At 42.1% G+C, this 6789-nt stretch overlaps 1 long non-coding RNA gene across 4 annotated transcripts in view; it reads left to right on the plus strand.

The window, feature by feature from the left end:
• LOC118006249 overlaps positions 1-6789 on the plus strand; it is a 106872-nt gene that overhangs the window by 65416 nt on the left and 34667 nt on the right. The window contains exon 3 of one of the 4 annotated variants that reach the window (XR_004678016.1): positions 5426-6783. The exons of the other annotated variants lie outside the window; for them this stretch is intronic. This is a non-coding gene — a long non-coding RNA (uncharacterized LOC118006249). Of the gene's footprint in view, positions 1-5425; positions 6784-6789 lie in introns of those variants that run through there. 4 annotated transcript variants of the gene reach the window in all.

Here is a 6789-nt window from a genome sequence, read left to right on the forward strand (position 1 = left end):
AGCTTCTCACGACCATTTTCTTGGAATGTTTTCTTAAAACATCATTTGAAACTGAAAATGCAAACTGTGGGTCTCAGTTCACTTGTCCCTGTGTTGTCCTCAGAGGCCGGTCTGAGGCTGGGTGTTTGGGTGTTTGCCTGTGTGGGTTGAGTGAGATGTGGGCAAGCCTGGACACATCATTTCTGAGAAACTTAGATTTTTCTGCTTTTACCTTCTGCCTGGTTTCCTAGGCTGATTATTGCAGCTGGGCAGGTTGTGACAGCTTGTGAGATCAAATTTTATCTTTTTAAGAACATATTTTATTTATTTGTTTGTTTATTTATTTATTTTGATATAAATAAACTTATTTATATTATTATTTATTTACAGTATTTATTTTAATATACTTATTTATATTATTTATTTATAATATTTATTTATTTTAAAGATTTTATTTATTTATTTTAGAGAGAGAGAGGGAATGGGGAGGAGCAGAGGGGGAAGGAGAGGGAGAAAGAATCTGAAGCAGACTCTGTGCTGAGCACCAGCCCGATGTGGGGTGTGGTCCCACGACCTGAGTCAAAACCAAGAGTCAAATGCTTAATTGACTGAATGCCCCAGGTGCCCCCAAGTTCTATCTTTGCATGCGGTCTGGCTATTGTCAGTGTGTATATTCAGTCTCTCATATTTTATTATATGTATAGAAAACTATATATGTGTTGCCAAATATATTTTATATAATTTATATTTTACATAAAGTGGCCAATTTACATTTTACATGAAAATAAAGCTGTTTAACTATGAAAGGGCGACAAAAAAAATAAAAAAAAGAAAGTAGGCCAACGAATGGTGTAAAGGGAAAAATGTTCCCTTCTCTTAGGCCTTATTTTAATACAGTAGTGGTTCCCAAACCTATTTGCGCACATCACTGCCCTGTAAATAAATAAAATCTTAAAAAAAAAAAAAAAAAGAAAAAAAAAAAGTAGGCGTTTGTTAAGCTGAAATGGGAAGGATGTTCCTATTTCTATAGGAATATATTTTTTTAACTAGAAGAGCTTCTCCAGCCCTGTTCCAATTCCCCTCTTACTCCCCCGTACCTCTTACTGATGGACCGTGACGCACATCGCCTGCAGGTGTTTGCCGCAGGTGTGTGATGAGGGCCCTTCGGTAGCACGGATGAACCGGCTTGGTTGGCAAGGGAACAGGGCACACTCAGCAGCATGGCAAGCTGGCCTGGGAGCGCCAGGACCGATCCTCCCCGTCCCTTGCTGCAGGGGCTCTCCTTGGGGAAGTTAAAGGTTAAAAATACCAGGAGATGTGGGGACGTTGGGGCAAGGGAGTTGACACACAACAGACCTGCTGCTGGCTCTTTATATGTGCTCAGGGCCACTGCTGTGTGTCTTTTCTTTGCATTCCCAAAGAGTCAAATGTGATCCCTCAAGAAATAAACTTATATTTAAACTTTTGGAAAAATATTTTATAAAATAAACAGTATAAATCAAGATAAGAGGTCTATTCTTGGTTTGTGTCACTAATTATAAAGATATATTTATCAACAGTTATGCACTCTGCAGCTTTCAGAAAAAGGTATTGGAAGCACACATCAAAATTAACGTCGGAAAGGTCTATTTCTTCCTGCTTGATAATTCGGAGTGTGTTAGGTTCCTCAAATTTCACATGCTCTCAGATGTTCTCAGACTGACCTGGTCGCTGGTCCTGCAATACCTCTAAATATCCTTCTTAAATTGAAGTTTAAGGTGACTGTCCTTTGTCACAGAGCCTTCCAACTGCTGCTCACCATGGACTATGTTACCCTCTCATCTCCTAAAACCATCAGAAAAGAAAATACAGTCAAAAAAAAAAAAAAGAAAAGAAAAGAAAACACAGTCAAGATCGTGGACTGAATGCCTGCTTGAGAGTCAGTTTGTAGTGTTTCTGTACTTTATTTAGAAAACATTGTTATTCAATTTATTCAAAATAAAAACCAAACCATTCCACCCATTTCTCTCACCCTCCACCCCTGGCCTCTGACAACCACCAATCTGTCCTCTGTATCTATGAGCTTGTTTGTTAGTTTGTTTGCTTTTTGTTTTTAAGTTTAATCTATAAGAGAGATTACATAGTATTAATCTTTCTTTGTCTGACTTATTTCACTTGGTGTAATGTCCTTGAGGGCCTTCTGTGTGTCACAAATGGCAAGATTTCATTCTTTTTTTTATAGCTGAATAACATTCCTTTATAGATATATATATAGTTTTCTTTGGCTAAATACCCAGAAGTGTATAAATATTCCATAAGTGGAATTACTGGATCATATGGTAGTTCTATTTTTAATTTTTTGAGGAACCTCCATACATTTTTTTCCACTATGGCTACACCCGTTTGCATTTCCATCAGCAGCACAAAAGGGTTCCCTTTTCTCTACATCCTCACCAACATTTGTTGTTTCTTGTATTTTTGACTTTAGCCATTCTGACAAGTGTGAGGTGATGTATCGTTGTGGTTTTGATTGGCATTTCCCTGGTGATGGGTGATGTTGAGCATCTTTTCATGTACCTTTTGGCCATCTGTATTCTTTGGAAAAATGTCTATTCAGATCTTCTGCCCATTTTTAATTGGATATATATATATATATATGTTGCTATTGAATTATATGAGTTTTTAATATATTTTTAATATTAGCTCCGTATCAGATATATGACTTGCAAGTATTTTCTCCAGTTCAGAAGGTTGCCTTTTCATTTTATTGATGGTTTCTTTCGCTGTGTGGAAGCTTTTTAGTTTGATGGAGTCCCACTTGCTTATTTTTGCTTATGTTGCTTGTGCTTGTGGTGTCAGATTCAAACAATGATTCACCGAGACTTTTGTCGAGGAGATACTGCCTATGTTTTCTTCTAGGAGTTTAATGGCTTCAGGTTTCATGTTCAAGTCTCTAATCTATTTTGAGTTAATTTTTGTGTATGGTGTAAGATAGTGGTCCAGTTTCTTTTGCATGTGTCTGTCCAATTTTCCCAACACCATTTATCAAAGAGACTGACCTTTCCTCATTGTATATTCTTGGCTCCTTTGCTCTTTCCCTTCGTACTTGATTTTGGTGACCACCATTTTAGGAGATCTTAGTTGGTTTATTAAGGGTGCATGTGATTAAAATTCCATCTGGGGGCCTTGATATTTTGGTGCAAATATGTATTTAGCTGAGAGGTGCTGCTCCAGACAAAGAGGAGGAAGGAGGAGAGGTGTTGCCCAGCTCCAAGTAGAGCTGTGAGCAGCAGCTGGGGAGGACTTGGGAAAACAGGAAACAGGCACCTTGGCCAATGCAGGAATTCCTCGCAGGGAGCCGGCTGACCCAAGAAGACGGAGACACATGATGTAGAGCCACAAGTATCCTGTGCTCTGCACCATACCAAAGTCATCTTCGTAAATGAAAACTTCTTTGGCATTGGATCCAAAAGACATTCTTGATTTACACATAAATTACATCTTGTTCATAACCAGGGGCCACACTCCCATGCCTCTGGCGAGATGTTTATTTTCTGGGGCATCATTCATTTATCAAGCTGCCCGAAACATACATACTTATCTCTTGGCACTTTAAAATTCATTTTTGAAGTCTCTTTTGGTCTATTCAAATATAGGCAATGGGACTCTGGTTTTCTCTGGTCCTAAATCTGAAGGGGTTGACTCTTTCCTGCCTGTAGCGTAATTGACAATCACAACATCCTCATTTGTGTGACATTTCCATCTCGTGGGCAGTGGGGCCACGTGTGTTTGCCTGTGTCACAACTCACATCTCCCTAGAGACTTGAAGGCGTCTGGACTCTTGTGAACGGGTGGCTGGATTTTTGTTTTAGGTGGCTGGCACTTGTTTTCTCTCTGAAATGATCCATTGTCACCTCTTGTGCTCTGCATGGGGGAAGGGCTCTGCACTCCTCTCTTCTATCTTGTCAACATATTCAATTGAGGGATCTTTTTGAACCTAGAAATGCAAAGTGTATTGGTCTCAAAGAAATGAAGACCTAGGGTTGCCAGTCTCCCATGGGCCTTCTTCACACTGAAATACCTTCTAAGCCCCTAGTCTTTCCTGCCACAGGTCAGTCCTGCTTCTTGGCGCTCCACAGACATTTGGTTTACATGGGAGCCCTGATGATGGCACTGAAGTCAGAAAAGCTCTAATTCAGAAAAAAATTTTTTTTTAAAGATTTTATTTATTTGAGAGAGAGAGAATGAGAGACAGAGAGCATGAGAGGGAAGAGGGTCAGAGGGAGAAGCAGACCCCCCGCTGAGCAGGGAGCCCGATGCGGGACTCGATCCCGGGACTCCAGGATCATGACCTGAGCCGAAGGCAGTCGTTCAACCAACTGAGCCACCCAGGCGCCCTAATTCAGAAAAATTTAAGAGCAAAAAGGGACAAGAGCTACCTGCTTGGACAGACTACCTGATGTCCTCCCGCCATGTGGCAGCCACGTAGCATCACGTGGGCAGAACATGCTCCCAGGGAGAGAACAGAACACTTTCCACTCTATTTATGGTGCTCTTCTAGGGAGTCCCTGCACACCCAAAAGCGAGAGATCCCATTCAGGCCAGGTGCCCAGCGACCATTTAGCCCAGTGATTAACCCGTTTTACTTTGGCCCCAAAGATCCTGTTTCTGTAAGAGGAGAGCCCGGTTACATCTGCTCTGCTCGATTCTCGTTTTGAAGTGTGCCGTCATTAGATTGTATCTCCTTGGGCAGACCAAGAGTTTTACCCTCTTCCCTTCTAACCTGGGCTATTGTTTCTAGGAAAGTAACTAAAATGTGCAGAAGAACTCGGTAGCTTTCTCCATTACCGCACCTTTGCATGCATTTGAAGTGCTAACCCCTCCCCGCTGCCCCCATGTGTGTGGCAGGAAGGCTAGCAGCTTTCTTCAAGTGTTTTTGCTTGCCTGATAAGTCCCGGTGCCTTGAATTCTGGCTCGGCTTCTCCTCCAGCTTATGGACATGTTTACTGGCATCTCAGTGCATCTTCACCATCCTTTGAGAAGCGGAGGCAGATAAAAGGGGATCTTCTTTGATCCATAGTCTTGGTTGTCACCCTAGAAAGCTGTGTCCTCTTGAAGAATTGCACTGGCTTGCTTTCAAGGGTTAGCTACCAGATTTATTTTTATAACTCTTTGTTGCTTCTTCTTCTTTTTTTTTTTTTAAGATTTTATTTATTTATTTGAGACAGAGAGAATGAGATACAGAGAGCATGAGAGGGAGGAGGGTCAGAGGGAGAAGCAGACTCCCTGCCGAGCAGGGAGCCCGATGCGGGACTCGATCCCAGGACTCCGGGATCATGACCTGAGCCGAAGGCAGTCGCTTAACCAACTGAGCCACCCAGGCACCCAACTCTTTGTTGCTTCTTGACCACAGCAATCAGGACGGATCCTTTTGAGTATCTGTATTTCTTTCTTTGTTCCCTAGCAGTTCCCAAACGTGACTCCTTTTCCTGAAGTGGGGTAGGAAAGAGGAAAACCAGTGTCAGTTGGAAGTGGACAACGCATGGCTTGGTGCTGGGAACCGGGGCTCTCTCTTCACCCCTCATGCCTCATCCACGCTGGTAGTCAACAGAAGTTCTTACCAGACAGGACTTCGAGGAGACTAACTGGTGACCTGGATGAATGTCTTGATGAGGCATTCATTTGCTGTCCGCGATCAATTCTGGTAGACATTCTAAAAGCCCCTAGAAAGGAAATTAATTGCCTACTTTTCCTGTGATGTTAATGGTGTTCCCTTGGGCTTTCAACAGCAACTTTCAAAGGAGAATGTGATTCGGTCCATAGTTCTGTTTATTTTTGGTTTCCCAGTGTCTGGACTTCCTTATTAAAGGCTGTCAACCTGGGGTTAGAACCACAAAGATTTAGAACCATGTTTTTTTTTTTAAAAAAAGAAAGTAAGACTTGGGTTAATGAAAGTTACAAATCTTTGAATCTCCCTCTAAGTCTCCTGTACAGACACTTGTTTTGCCTCTGTCTCTTGCCTGGGTGCGCCAGGCCTTTGCAGACCAGCTTGTCCAGAGGAAAAACAAAGTCAGCATTACCAACGGCGGCTGTCATAACCAGCAGCCTCCCCCACCTTTTTTTCCTACCAGACAAATCTCTTCCCCTCCCCTTTAAATTTTGTCTGTATTTGACATTTTGAATCACCCCAGAAGGTAGAATATCGTTTTTGTGGAAGCCACCGGGTGAGTGTCTTCTACTTAACTTTGTCTGGAAAAAGCCCCAGACATCCCTTCTCATTTGCCTCTGGCCTTGGGAAAATACTGCTCCTCCTCCTTCTGGCTTCCTCGGGTCATGACTCTGAGCACTGTAGCTCACGTGGCCCAAAACATGGAGAAGTTCCAGTATGGAACCAAATAGCTTAGCCAGGATACCTGAATATGGTGGGGCTGAGCTTGCATGTTACAAATAGCCCCGACACCTGGTTTAGGTGGCCTGTTCATCTGCATTGGGCCTCCCTAAACTTTACATTTCACATGAAATGAAAAAACTAAATCTTGAGGCTATTAGACACACAGTAAATGAAATTGATTTTTGGAGGAGGCAATGGTTGAATTGTCAGGGGCAGACCTGTCATAACAGAAGTATCTTGTTCTCATTGCTTTGCCCAATGGACAGGGGGTTCCAGCACTGGGATAGAATTCTTAGGCTGCTTCTCTGTCTTTATAACTCAAAATAATCACCATTCACTTTCTGGTTCTTCCAAGACTTGGTTCTGACACTTCTCTTTTCCTTTATGCCTGGTTTCTTCTTCTTCTTCTTCTTCTTCTTCTTCTTCTTCTTCTTCTTCTT

Source organism: Mirounga leonina, unplaced genomic scaffold, assembly GCF_011800145.1.
Source record: "Mirounga leonina isolate KUSES-001 unplaced genomic scaffold, KU_Mleo_1.0 Mir_95, whole genome shotgun sequence".
NCBI classification, from domain to species: Eukaryota; Metazoa; Chordata; class Mammalia; order Carnivora; family Phocidae; genus Mirounga; species Mirounga leonina.